The 15242-nt window shown below is 38.2% G+C and overlaps 1 protein-coding gene across 5 annotated transcripts in view; it reads left to right on the top strand.

The window, feature by feature from the left end:
- The window catches only part of MTA3 (metastasis associated 1 family member 3), a 218029-nt gene that overhangs the window by 147687 nt on the left and 55100 nt on the right, over positions 1-15242 (top strand). The gene's annotated exons all lie outside the window — the stretch shown is intronic.

Below are 15242 nucleotides of genomic sequence, written 5' to 3' on the forward strand. Positions count from 1 at the left end.
TCCTCTCTGTCTCAAGTTCTTCAAATGTTAACCCAGACCCTCTCACTTAGGGTACTGGCAGGTTTTCCCAAATCTCCTCCTAAAAGTTTCAATTTTCTTTTCTCTTTTTATTTAAAGATTTTACTTATTTATTCATGAGAGAGACTAGCACAGGCAGAGGGAGAAGCAGGCTCCACACAGGGAGCCCGATGTGGGACTCGATCCCGGGACTCCAGGATCACGCCCTGGGCTGAAGGCAGGCACTAAACCACTGAGCCACCCAGGGATCCCCATCAATTTTGTTTTCTGATGGAATGGAATACAATGATAGGTTTTATGATTTTCTGGTTATATTCCAATTTGAAATGCTTTCCACAAAATGCCACAATAATATAAAAACCACAAGAATATAAAAACTCACACTGGAATGTACATCACATTTGTTTCTTACAAGACTTTCTTTCTTATGCTATAGGTGATGGTGAAAGCATTAATACTCTGTAGCCATTATGGAGCATCTTTCTTTATGCATTCTCGGAGACTAGATTGTTGTTTATAGAAGCAAGTTTTGTTCTCTCCATTGGTACATTAATATTTTATATAAAAGTTTAGGGGTCTTACAATAGGTTTATATTTTGTTTTTTAGAGTACATTACTGAAGGAGCGTGAGTACAAGTTGCATGTTTGTAAAATAACCTTCAAAATCCTGTCAGTAGATTATCTGAACCAAAACTATATGGAATCTAATCACCACTTGTATTTTTCTCCTGTTCAAGGAGATTTTTTGCTCAATTCTAAAATCAATGTATGCTTTTTTGAAAAATTTCAAAATTTAGTACAGTAGCAGCCAAAAAAAACAAACAAACAAAGCTTTGTTCTCCTCACCCGGAGTAGAATATTCTTACCATTTTGTAATAATGCCTTTCAGCTACTCTTTGTGCATTATAAACAATAATACCAGCAAATTACAGAATAGTACAGAAGATAATGTAATAAAATTCCACATAATGCCACCTAAACAAATGTTAGTATTTTAGTTCTTTGGACTAAAGAAAATTTCAACCATTATAATACTGAGTCTCTAATAGTCTCTCCCTAGTTCTCTTCTGCACCCTCCCTTTGTACCTTTGATGCCTGTCACCCCTGCCTCCTGTCAAGAGGCAGCCACTATAACAGATCTGCTATTTATCTAGTCTGTTTTTCTAGTTTCACTGTGTATTTGTGTGTCTGAAAACAGCATAAAGATTGTTTTGCATGTGTTTCAATTTACTCTGTGACATTTTGCTCTTTGCCTGTTACTGACATCTAGCTATTTCAATAAACACATACCCACTTCACTCATTTTAACCACTGGGTAGTATTTGTAGTACTCCTTCATGGAATGTAACACCACATTATTTATGTACAATGAACATCTGGAGTGCTTTAAAAACATTTTTCATTTGCTACTACCCATAATGCTTCATTGAAAATTCCAACACATTTCCTTTATGAGCATGTATGTGAGCTTTCAGCCATAACAAGAATTGGAATAGTTATTCATAGTGATTCATAGGGCAGTGCTCACTTTAAATTTGACCAAATGCAACCAAGCTATTCTACAGTCTGAGGTATAAATTTATAATCCCACAAGCAGTCAATGAGTATTTTCCTTTCTCATCCATTTTTTTTAAGATTTTATTTATTTATTCATGAGAGACAGACAGAGAGAGAGAGAGAGAATGGCAGAGACACAGGCAGAGGGAGAAGCAGGCTCCATGCAGGGAGCCTGATGTGGGACTCGATCCAGGGACTCCAGGCCTGGATCACGCCCTGAGCCAAAGGCAGGCACCCAACCGCTGAGCCACCCAGGCATCCCTCTCATCCATTTTCTTATATTGTCTTCAACATTGTGTTTTTTCATACTAAAATTTTTACTAACCTGATGCTTATCTAATTTTATTCTATTTATTTATTTTTTAAAAGATTTTATTTATTTATTCATGAGAGACACAGAGAGAGAGAGAGGCAGAGACACAGGCAGAGGGAGAAGTAGGCTCCCTGCAGAGAGCCCGACGTGGGACTCGATCCCGGGACTCCAGGATCATGCCCTGGGCTGAAGGCGGTGCTAAACCGCTGAGCCACCCAGGCTGCCCTCTAATTTTATTTTAATTTGTGTTTCTTAATAAGATTAAGCAAGTTTTCTTATGTTTTTTGGCTCTGCAGGGTTTTTCTTCTTTGTATTTAATTTTATTTTTTAAAAATATTTTGTTTATTTATTTGAGAGAAAGAGACACCAGGGTCAGGGACAGAGGGAGAGGGAGAAGCAGACTCCCTGCTGATCAGGGAGCCCAATGTAGGGCTCAATCCCAGGACCTTGAGATTATGACCTGAGCCGAAGGCAGACACTTAACTGATGAGGTACCCAGCCGCCCCTCTTCTTTGTATTTTAGATTCATATCCTTTGTTCATTCTTCACTTGCATTATTTTATTTTATTTTATTTTATTTTATTTTATTTTAATTTTTGTTTTAATTTTTATTTATTTATGATAGTCCACAGAGAGAGAGAGAGAGGCAGAGACACAGGCAGAATGAGAAGCAGGCTCCATGCACCGGGAGCCCGACCTGGGATTCGATCCCGGGTCTCCAGGATCGCGCCCTGGGCCAAAGGCAGGCGCCAAACCGCTGCGCCACCCAGGGATCCCGCATTATTTTATTTTATTTTCTAATAGTTTTAAAATGTTATTCATATTCAAGACTATAAATATATCTGGAGTTTATTTTTTGAAAGTAGAGTGAGGTATAGGAGTCTAATTGTGTTTTTCTCTCCCTATGGAAAATAAACATCCCAACACCTTTTATTGAATTGGTTGTTTCCTCATGATTTTGTAATGCTTCCTCTCTTATTTCAGAGTTTTAGATATGCTCAGGTCTGCCTCTGGATGTGACCTATTCTCTTCTGTCTTGTTGATCTGTCTGTCCCTGCACAAGCACTACATTATTTAAAGAAAAAAAGAGGAGGGGGGAGCTGATAAATGCCACATGAACTTTCTTGTTAGGACATAGTGGAAGTCATTTAAATTGGAGTTTACTACTTTGCCTACCCCACCGTGTTTTCCTTAACAGTATAAAATGAACACCTTTTCATATCATTATAAAAATCTGGAAAGGGTTTTTTGTTTTGTTTTGTTTTAAATATTGTGTGATCGTGCCTATAGATAAACTTGTTACTTATATAGCCAGTCTCTTGTGGTTTAACTCTGAGATACTGCTTCCCAGATTATAACTGGGGATGCTTTCCCTCTTGTAGTACAGCAGATTCCCTTTACCCTGTCTGAGGAGTGAGAGGGGCAAGCCTGTTCAAGATATGGTACAGAGCTCTGTGACAGTTGGGACTGATTTTCTTGGAGATAGGTGTGAACAGATAAAGAGCAGGTGTGTAGGTTTTTGGTTCCCGCTATAGCAACTCTCTGCTTCCCACTGGTGGTGACTGGTGGGACAGCGGGAGAGTTTCTTTTGGAAGAAGGCAGAGTTTTTCGGGTTCAGTATTTGTTTCTATCAGTAAAGGCCGTTTATTAAAAAGTCATTTTAAAGAGAACACAATCTATGTACCTGAATTAGTTAAAACATCATTTTGTGTGTATCTTGCAGTACTTGCTTGTATACTCATTCTAGGCAGGGTTTTCACACCCTCCAGTGTTTTCATTTCTCATGTTTTGTTTCCTTTGGTATTTAGCAATTGGGAAGCCACTTTTGTATTCTCTATTATCTTAAATCATTTACTACTCTAATTGTTACTTTTTGAAGCAGAAGTGTACTCAGAGGCTCAGAAAATTGCATTTTGTTGTTTGTAAGGTTGGTTTCAGAGACAGGATTTGATCTGTTCTTGACTCCAACTAAAGAATTCTTTCCCAGATTGCCTCTTCTCTCTTACTCTGGTTAAAATGACTTGGTTTTAAAAATCTTTGTTGTTGTCTGTCTTGGATTAGGCAGCACAGAAGATCTGTTCTTTTGTCTGCAACATTGAAATGCTTTGGTTTCATGCTCAGACTACTCTAAGATTCAGCTTTCTTTCTTTTTTTTTTTTTAAGATTTTATTTACTTATTCATGAGAGACGTAGAGAAAGAGTGAGGCAGAGACACAGGCAGAGGGAGAAGCAGGCTCCATGCAGGGAGTCCCAGTGCTGGACCCGATCCCAGGACTCCAGGATCATGCCCTGAGCCAAACAAAGGCAGGCGCCAAACCGCTGAGCCACGCAGGGATCCCCTGTACTTGGACCTTTCTATATATTGTTCTTGTGTTGAGATTATTTTCAATGTCATAAAATTGACATCTTTCAGAAGTCACAAAATCAGGAAGATTTTCTATGTCCTTTGTTACTTCAGATGCAATGACTTACACCTTGAATCCTGTTTGCCCTGTAGTATCATGCCTTCTACTTTGATGTTGACATATAAGAACCTGGGGTGTTACTATAGAAGTGAGTGGAGTGGCTAAATATTGATTAGTTATATGTTGATAATATGAGTTTTACAGATTGTTTTCCGAAAGGATCATATGAAAAGCTGGCAAGTTGTTTTGTGCCATTCAGTCAAATCAGATTCATCATTCTGTTGAATTGGAGAGTCAGGTTCTTATTTTTTCTTTCAATGTTTTCAGGTCTGTATAGATCAGGTGTACCTGTCTCCATCATGTACCCAGATTTGTATCTGAAGACCTCTCACTGCAGAGAAGGGTTATAGAACTGCTATAACTCAGTTGGCCTGGTCTAGATGATTTTCTTTGTGGCTTTTCCTGTAAGGACTACAGTTGGCTTTCAGCATTCATAATCCAAAGCATCTGTTTATCCTAGACTCTGTATGCTACTTGGCGAATCACCTGTAGTGTTTTGGGAGCAGATAATTAAGCTGCCTGCAGATCACTAGGTCTGACGTCCTTGTTTTGAGATCTATGAAAATCATAGTAGACTGAATTTCAAACACTGCTAGTCTTAAGATACATGATAAGATTTATAATTGTTAAAAAATTGAAGTCATGGAGGCTTTATAGATTTCATCCTTGTTTCATTAAAATGTAAAGTGTACTTTGTACAATATGCAAAGGAAGAAAATCCATTTACTCTATGTTGACCTCCCTTGTGGAAACAGAATTCCTTAGAACAAAGTAAACCCCGAAGTGGTCAGTGAGTGGGAGTTGGTGGGAGGCCTACCTTGTTGTACTTCCTGTTTGTGCTCTGCACCCTATATGTGGAGGGACGGAATGCCACGTGCATTGGTAGGGAGCCTCAGTCTCAGAGAACAGGTAGTTATATAGGCACTAGATTTCTCTTTTCCTTAGACCCTGAGGACTAAAGCAAGTTGGAGGATAGGATCTGAGAAAGAGAGTTTTTTTGAGTTTTCCAGGGCCTTAGAAGTCTTAAAGGATAGACAATATTAGAGATGATAGTCAAAACTTATATAAAGATTCATATTTAATTAGTGACAGAATCAGTACTAGAGACAGACTTTGTGATGCTGAGTCTGGTTCTGAGAAAGGTCAGACTGTGTTGATTTTGTAGGGAGGAGACTAAATCCTGGAACATCTCTAATTCTTCTATCTAATCTTTTTAAAATGCAGTTCTGACTTTGCTGTCTCCTACCTTACATCCTTTTAGTGGCTTTTAATTGCTTTCAGGGGAAAAACCCAGATCCTTAAAACAGTCAAAAAAACTGAGGAGTTTTGCCTGGCCACTCTGTCCAGTCCCTGGCCCTGACACTTTCCCTGTGTCCTCTGGGACCCAGCCAGGCTGTGGCCTTCCTTTGGTTCTGAGGTTTGCCTCCTGCCACAGGACCTCTACAACTTCATTTCCCTTGGCCTGGATGCTCTTACAGCCCCACCATAACACTTCATCTTTCTTCAAATCTTGCTTAATTCATCCATCTAAGGCAGTTAACTTTGTGACGTGCTCATGTAGAGAACCAACCACATTCCTCCTTCCTCTTATTTATAATGAGACATTTATTTTTGTGATTATCTTATTAATGTGTATCTCTAGCTCTCTTCTTCCAATTCCTTACATACTGGCTTGTAGTGTTCATTAATATAGTGATTGTATCCTCATTTTCCATGCTACTGAATTCCCAGTACTGAGCATAGTTCTTGGTATATATTCTAAGTGTTCAGTAAATATCTGAGAGTGACTAAATTAGTTTCTATTTCTGACACATAAGACAATAGGTTCTTATTGAAATCGGTCACTGGAGTAGGTTTTTCTGTTAAAATGTTACTTAGATTTTAATAAATCTTTATTGAATACATCTCATCACTAAGTGATTATATTTGAATTTTCATTTCATTGTGTCACTGGAGCTGAACATACACAGTCTAAAGACCAGGAATTATAGAATGTTTTAGACATTGGATATACTTGTTCAAAAATTGTGGTAATGGGGTGCCTGGGTAGCTCAGCCGGTTAAGCATCTACCTTTGGCTCAGGTCATGATCCCAGAGTCCTGGGATCAAGCCCCACATTGGGCTCCCTGCTCAGTGGGAAGGGAGCCTGCTTTTTCCTCTGCCTCTGCTGCTCCCCTGGCTTGTGCGCTTGCTCTCTCTCTCTCTCTCTCTCTGTCAAATAAAAAACAAAAAAACAAAACAAGATACTGTGGTAAAGTAGGCACAATATAGAATTGTCATTTTAACAATGTTTAAGTGTACTGTGTTCTGGCATGAAGCATTCACGTTGTGCAATCAACCAACATCCATCCCCAGAATGTTTTCATCTTCCCCAACTGAAACTATGTACTCATTAAATAATAACTCCCTGTCCCCCAGCCCTTAGCAACCACCATTCTACTTTCTGTTGCTGTGATTTTGACTATTCTCTAGGTACTTCATTTATAAGTGCAACCATACAATATTTGCCCTTCTGTATGTCGTTTATTTCACTTAGCATAATGTCTTCAGGTTTATCTGTATTGTAATGTGTGTCACCATTTCCTTCCTTTTTTGAGGCTGCATAATACTTTATCATACATGTATTCCACATCGTGTTTATTCATTCTAGTGTCAGTAGAAACTTCGGTTGCTTCTACCTTTTGGCTATTGTGAATAATACTGCTATGAACATGGGGGTACAAATGGATACTTCTATAATTCTATGGGTTTTCCCCTGGATCTATAGCTCATGATTTATTTAACTATATGCAGGTTATTTAACATCCCCGTGCCTGAGTTGCAGCATCTGCAATGGGAATAATAGTAATATAAAACATATCTGTGCTGCTTTAGGGGGTTACCTCTTGACAAGAAGAGGGTATACAGACACATGTCCATAAATTGCAGGTGTGTATGTCCAAGCATCTAGAACTTGATGGAACTACAGTGGCTCCCCAGAGCATGCCTCAGGGTAGTTTCTCCTGGGCACCTGGATTCTCTGAGAGGCATAGAACTCTCTATGAAATTGGCGGCCTGGATTGAGTAGAAGATAAGTGATTTGTTGCTATGGTACAAGTCTTTCTGCGCTTCCATCAACATTCCAGAGAAAATTACACTGGACAGTTAATGCGCCTTTGTTTAAGGTAATATTCACAAATAGTGGGCTCTTCTGGCTCTTGAGGTTGTGTCCTCACTGGGAGAGAGAGTATACCATGTCTCAGTGTCCTGAACAAGATCTCTGGCACCCTCTTTCCAGCCTCTGGAAAAGTCTAGCTCTGAGTTACCATATGGCATCAATTTGAGAATTAAACGTGGTAATACTTGTAAATCATTTAAAATCCTATTTGGCACAGTGAGGGCTTAGTAATACTAGTTGTTTGTTGAGATGATGATAACAATGATATATTTTCCTTCCAATTTTGTTGAATCTCACTTTCTTCTGATTTTATAGTGTTATTGATAGTCTAAAAGGGCTTTTGTCATGCCATATTTACTGTCATTGTAGATTATCAAGTTTGAATATAGTCATTAGATTATGATCAGTCATACATTTTAATGTAATTGGGTGTGGGTTTTTTTTTGTTTTTTGGGGGGGTTTCTTTTTTTGAGAATGAGAGACCATGAGGATAGGGTGGAAGGAGGAGAAGGAGAGGGAGAAGCAGACTACTCGCTGAGCAGGGATCCCCATCCCAGGATCCTGAGGTTATGACCTGAGCTGAAGTCAGATGCTTAAGCACTGAGCCACCCAAGCACTCCATTTTAATATAATATTACAAGGAGATTATATGATTTAAAAATCTTTCCCTTAAAACAAGCTATAATTTTTACAGTAAAATTTTTCCCATTAGAAAAACAGGAAAAAGTGATTAACTTATTTTCCTAAAAAGAGAAAGTTGACTTAACCAACAGTAATTTTATTCTTCAGGTATTAACTCTATTAAAAATGCTAGCCATTAATCATTTATTTTATTCTCTTCATTTGTGAGTTCTGTTGAAATCACTTATTTCATATAGGGCCTTGAGGGCACTGGGAGTTTGAAGATGGTGCAAATCACAGTCCTTACAACATTTAAAGGAACCTGTACTAAGCAGAATATATAAATCTTCATTTTTTTTTTAAAAGAGTTATTTATTTTAGAGAGAGAGAGAGCCTAAGGGTGGGCCAAAGGGAAAGGGAGAGAGTCCGAGCAGACTCCAAGCTAAGCACGGAGCCCAATGTGGGGCTCAATCTCATACTCCTGAGATCACAACCTGAGCTAAAACCAAGAGTCAGTTGCTTAACTGAGCCACGCAGGTGCCCGTAGAATACCTAAATGTTTAGATTAACCTTTTGGGTATTAGTTTATATCAGAAATAGTCTTCAAAATGAATATAAAATTAACTGAGAATTCCTAATTTTTTTTAAACTCAGTTTCCTAAAACTTGAGTATTATTCATGTTTCCAAGGCTGTAAATTAGAAATAAAACTAATAAGACTATCACTGCAGTAAAAAAAAATATGAAACATGAAATTATTCTTCCTTCTAAATATATCATTAAGGCAATAAATGAGTGGTATTATAGTACTGTTATCTAATCTAAATGCTTTAGTGAGACTTTCTAGTTGTTCCAGTTATGTTCTTTATAACAAAAGAAAAAAATTTCTGGTCAGAGATTCACTTGAGAATCATTTATTGCATTTAGTTGTCGTATTGCTTTAATTTCCTTCAGTCCTGAACAGTTCATTCTTTGTCTTTCATAACCATGACATTTTGAAAGTACAAGCCATTTATTACGTAGAATGTCTCTTAGTTTGGCTTGTGGCTATAATTTGATTAATAATTAGAATAAGGGATCCCTGGGTGGCGCAGTGGTTTAGCGCCTGCCTTTGGCCCAGGGCGCGATCCTGGAGACCCAGGATCGAATCCCACATCGGGCCCCCAGTGCATGGAGCCTGCTTCTCCCTCTGCCTGTGTCTCTGCCTCTCTCTCTCTCTCTGTGTGACTATCATAAATAAATAAAAATTAAAAAAAATAATTAGAATAAGTTTTTATTCTACTTAAGTTCATTTTGATCAGTTAATTCAGGAAATTTTTGAAATTTCCTAAATTTTCAAATTTATCAATGTAAGTTTTCATTTTATTCTTTCATCAGAATAATTTGGTAAATCTCCTGATAATGCTTATGTGTGTCATTTCCCTTTTTTTCCTTGATAGTTTTGCCTGATTTTTCTTTTTTATTATCTAAAAAAAAATAAGAGTTTAGTTGATTTTTTAAATTAAATGTTTTCTATTTAGTTTTTTTCACTGTTTATTATTTTCTTCCTTCTACGTTTCTTTGGATTTACTCTGATATTCCCATTCCAGCTTTTTAAGACTGACTAGAGCCCATCAATTTTGTCTACTTTTCCATCATCAGTATTTAAGAGTGTAAATGTACCTGTATACTTTGATTATATAATATTTTTATTATCACTTGGTTCTAAGTATTTCTTAATTTACTTTATAATTTTGCTTTCAATTGTGAGTTAATTTCCAAGGAAATAAAGTTCATAAATTTATCTAATTGCCTTGGGGGTTGTGGTCCAAGAGCATGTATGATACCAATTCTTTTAATATATTGGGATTTCCTTTAGGGCCTGGAATATAAACCTCCATAGGATTTTACTCCTCAGGTCTTACCTACTTTTACCTCAGCCTAGTAAAAAGGAAACTTTGTTTTTATCTCTTCTGTCTTGCAGCAATCTAGAAAATGCCTTCAAGGTAAAAGCTCAAGTCAGTATGGAAGCTTACCTGTCACTCTTCTTCCTGAATTATTTTAGCCTCCCGTTGCCTACATTGGTTGCCTGTCCTCACACAGTTGATAAATATTTGTCTGGTTGGTGTCTAGAATTACCCCGGGGGATGGGGAAGAATTCCTAGTTCTGCTCATGCAAATGACATTTAGGGCATAGGGTTACTGTGGCCTTGCCACCCATGTAGCTTTCTTGTGATACTACTCAAAAGGTATGACTTACAATAAGGACATGACTCCGGGTGTCTTATAGATTGATTTGAGTGAATGACGACTAAGTCTTAACAAATTTTATGATGAATGAGGGATTTTGATTTGAGTACTATGCACTGAAGCAAAAATGGAGAATGGATGGCATACTTCTCTTTTATATATAAAGTGTTTTGCTTTGATAATGGTTTACAGTTTACTCATAAGAATTTATATTCACCTCCTTGAAAAAACCATATGCTTATTAATTTTTAAATAGACTTGGTGTTCTTAATGCTATAGTTTGTGCTGGAGGTATACTTATGAAGTTATTATAAAATGGTAACTGAGCAAATCAATAGTTAGGATTGAATATATACGTGTGTCAGTTAGCTGTGGCCAAAATAATGCTACATGTTACAGGCTGTAGCATGTAGCTACAGATTCTAAGATGGAGATCTGTATGTAGGAAATTTATTAGGAGTAGAAGAGAAGGGAAAGAGGCAAGTTTGAACAGAGGAAGAAGATGGGCTATGATGCTGTATGAATGAAGGCCTCAGTCAACTCCATGGGACGTTTTGTTGTTTTTTTTTTAAAAGATTTTATTTATTTATTCATGAAAGACACAGAGAGAGAGAGAGGGAGGGAGGGAGAGAGAGAGAGAGAGAGAGAGAGAGAGAGAGAGGTAGAGACACAGGCAGAGAAAGAAGCAGGCTCCACGCAGAGAGCACAAGGTGGGACTCGATTCTGGGACTCCAGGATCACGCCCTAGGCCAAAGGTGGCGCTAAACTGCTGAGCCACCTGGGCTGCCTTCCATGGGACGTTTTGAAGGGCTATCTTCCCACAGCACATCTAGCACGGAGTGAATAAGTTCTTTATTCTCAAAAGGGAAAACACAGATTTATTACACTGCCCAGTGTTTCAGTGGCTTATAATAAGCATTAATTTCCTACTCTGTGCAGATTGTCTAGGATTCTGCTGAACTAGACCAGGCCAATTTAGGTGCCCAACTGCAGGAAGAGTCCAGATCTACTTCATGTATATCTCATCCTCTGCTGACAAAAGCTCAAGAGGGCAAGTCCAGACATGCAAACACATGTCAAGGCTCTATTATGTCACATATTTTGAATATCTTACTTGCCAGTCAAGTCACGTGGACAGACACAACATCAGTGGAGTGGAAGTATACTCTCCTATGGAGGTCCAGGGGAGGGAGTGAATATTTGCTGAATAATAATCCAGTCTACCATAGTGTGATTCTACTTAATGAACAAAAGATGAGAATTTCACTGCCAAAATTTCATTGTCAGTCTTTATCCTAAAATATTTCTGTTTGTCATCTCCATCTGTTATGAATGAGATGAAATGTGACAACACCTTCACCACTATTTGGCAGAGAGAACAGCTTGTGCTTAGTTCTTATGATTTTTTTTAAATTTAGATTTGAATGGATCTTGTCTTGTGTATCTGTATCTCTATTGAAAACATGGTATCTTTGCAAAGTATTTAAGACGAAAGATATTCAGTTCTTTGGCATTTAGTCTTTAAATTCTTCATCTTTAAATCGAGATATACATACAGTAAAGTGTATTAAGTATACTTAGGTACAGAGCTTTTAAACTTATATATATATATATAGACACACACACACATTCTTATAATCACCATCCAAATCTAGATAAAGAACACTACCAGAATCCCAAAAGATTACCTCATGCCCCTCCTCAGTCAGTGATCCCCCCACCCCACACCACAATCCCCTGCTTCTGAGGCAATCATTATTCTGACTTCTCTTCCCATTGATTGTTACTTTTCTCCAAGTTCATCTAAATGGAATCAGCCAGTGTCACCCGGGGGGCTCAGTCGGTTCTGCGACCAACTCTTAATTTTGACTCAGGGTCCTGGAATCAAGTCCTGTGTAGGACTCCACCCTCAGTGCAGAGTCTGCTTGAGATCCTCTGCTTCTCTCCATCCCTCTGCCCCTCCCCCTGCTCATGTGTGCTCTCTCTCTCTCTCAAATAAATCTTTAAAAAAAAAAATGAAATCAGCCAGTGTATTCTTTTACATATCTAGCTCTTGGAATTTTTATTATCTTACTGATAAAACATAAGTCATACATCAAACTCCTGTGTCTTAGTCTGTTTCTGAGAGTCTTCACTTGTTGCCTTGTCTGTGTTTTACTTAGAGCTCTTTAGGGTAAGATCAGACTATATAAAAGTAATTCAGAAGGAGCCACCTGGGCAGCCCGGGTGGCTCAGCGGTTTAGCACCACCTTCAGTCCAGGGCGTGATCCTGGAGACCTGGGATCGAGTCCCATGTCGGGCTCCTTGCATGGAGCCTGCTTCCTCTCTGCCTCCCTCTCTGCCTCCCTCTCTGCCTGCCTCTCTCTCTCTCCCTCTCTCTCTCTGCCTCTCATGAATAAATAAATAAATTCTGGAAAAAAAAATAAGGAGCCACCTATGTGTGTCAAAAAAATGGGGTTAATATGGACTTCTAGCACATCATGTGATCCTGATTTCCTTTGTGAAGTTGGTCATCAATTTCAATAAAATTATTCCCTAGGGATTCCATAGTGCATATGTCTGATGAGATGTTTATTTTCTGCACATACTGATCATGATGATACTCTCCTCTGGGCTGTGTTTTAAAGTGGGCTTTGGGGGTTTCATAGTCTCCAGTCAGCTACAAGTTGAACCCATTCTTTCCATTTGATTTGTGACAGTGCAGGAGTTAGTCTTCTGAAAGCAAATACTTCAGTGTTCAGTAACACTCTGTAAAGAACAGAACCTTTGAAACAATCTAATCACTTCAGATTATGGTCCTAATCACTTATAAAGGCTATGATATTGCTTTGGTTCTTTGAAACCTTATTAAATAATAGCCTATCATTTTTAAGAGTACCTCTAAGAAAAGTATTTTCATTCATATCACATGAACAAAAGACTGAATATCCTTTCATGCTTTGAGGGGCTGGTATAATATCAGCTGAGAAAAACTCACTTAATTGTGTGACTTTTGGTTTCAGAGTACCTGCTAATTATAAAAATTACTTCTACCTCCTGAGGAATCTCAGCAGCACAGTTCATTTATATAATTATTGATTTTTAATATCACTGTATCTTTTTCAGTTTTGTTATCCATTGTAAATTTTGTTTCAAAAATAATTGTTTATGGTAATACATTATTAATTGAAAGGATCCCTAAATGCTATTGGATTTTGTTTTCACTTTCATAGATCAGTTATCTACAAATAATAATTTCAGGGACGATGTAAACGTGTTTAACTGAATCTGTTGAACTGCTGAATCTGTCAAGTGAGGTTAGCTAGAAAAAGTGGAGTTCAATTGATTCTGAAGTTTGCAGAACACAGGCAAAGAATAAAGATCAATTCTAACATTTTTGTAACCCTTGTGGCAGAAGGGTGAGAAGAAATTCTTTTGAAAACTGAAGTTATTATTCCATAATGGTGACACATATAGCAAAAGACACTCTACATGGTCAGTGTGATTGGTTATACCTGGGGAATAGAAAATGAAATTCCTACTTGCCTTTGTTTTGTGGAATCCAGTGATTTATTTAAGAGAGATGTTAATCCTTATTAAAGCAGTAAGTTAACATACCTTAAACATGTTTGTAGATCTTAAATCCCATCTTTAGTTCGATCAACAAATTCCTATTCTAGACCCTTTTTCAATGTCTTAATGTATCACAGTGTAAATATCTTTTTAATGCATGCTGTAGCCAATAATTCTTTCTTTTTAGTAGATGTTAGTTGATATTGGAGCTAATTTTATATATATATTTTAAGTTTTATTTATTTATTCATGAGAGACACAGAGAGAGAGGCAGAGACACAGGCAAAGGGAGAGAAGCAGGCTCCATGCAGGGAGTCTGACGTGGGACTCGATCCTGGGTCTCCAGGATCATGCCCTGGGCTGAAGTCGGCGCTAAACCACTGAGCCACCCAGGCTGCCCTAATTTTATATTCTTATATGGATAGGGAACTCACTTATAAGCTAAATTTTAAGAAAGGTGTTGTCAAATTGATGTGATGCTATCTCCATTTAGTGAAAATTTCAGAAGATGCTTTGTGTACAAGGTGCAAGACTTGCTTTCATGTGTTAGAAAGTTTAAATAGAACTAGTTCTCCCGGGATCCCTGGGTGGCGCAGTGGTTTAACGCCTGCCTTTGGCTCAGGGCGCGATCCTGGAGACCCGGGATCGAGTCCCACATCAGGCTCCCGGTGCATGGAGCCTGCTTCTCCCTCTGCCTGTATCTCTGCCTCTCTCTCTCTCTCTCTCTCTCTCTCTCTCTCTCTCTCTGTAACTATCATAAATAAACAAAAGTTAAAAAAAAAAGAACTAGTTCTCCCTTGATAAGAATTTGATCACCTTGCCCATCAAATCTGGGCCACACCTTATCCAGACACAGCAGAGCAGATCATCCTGTTTTGCTCTTTTCCTGCTACACATACAAATGTGCATATATGCTACAAGTGAATCTCTTTCTCTCTGGTAGAAAAACCATTTGAGGTTTTTCAAAGCTTAAAATTTTGAGACCTAGGTTTATTCACTGCTTCTGTTGAGAAGAAGCATTTTTTTTTTTAAGATTTTTTATTTATTCATGAGAGACACAGAGAGAGAGAGGCAGAGATACAGACAGCGAGAGAAGCAGGCTCCATGCAGGGAGCCTGATGCACGACTCAATCCCGGGTCTCCAGGATCACACTATGGGCCAAAGGCAGGCGCCAAACCACTGAGACACCCAGGAATCCCCTGAAGCATGTTTTTTAAGTAAGCTAGACCCAAGGTACTTTTGCAAAAAGCCAGGAAATCTGGCCTTTTTTTGTAAAAAGCCAAGAAATCTGTCTTTCTTCCTTTCAAATTACTCTTCATATCACTGTCTC

This window comes from Nyctereutes procyonoides, unplaced genomic scaffold, assembly GCF_905146905.1.
Source record: "Nyctereutes procyonoides isolate TBG_1078 unplaced genomic scaffold, NYPRO_anot_genome, whole genome shotgun sequence".
NCBI classification, from domain to species: domain Eukaryota; kingdom Metazoa; phylum Chordata; class Mammalia; order Carnivora; family Canidae; genus Nyctereutes; species Nyctereutes procyonoides.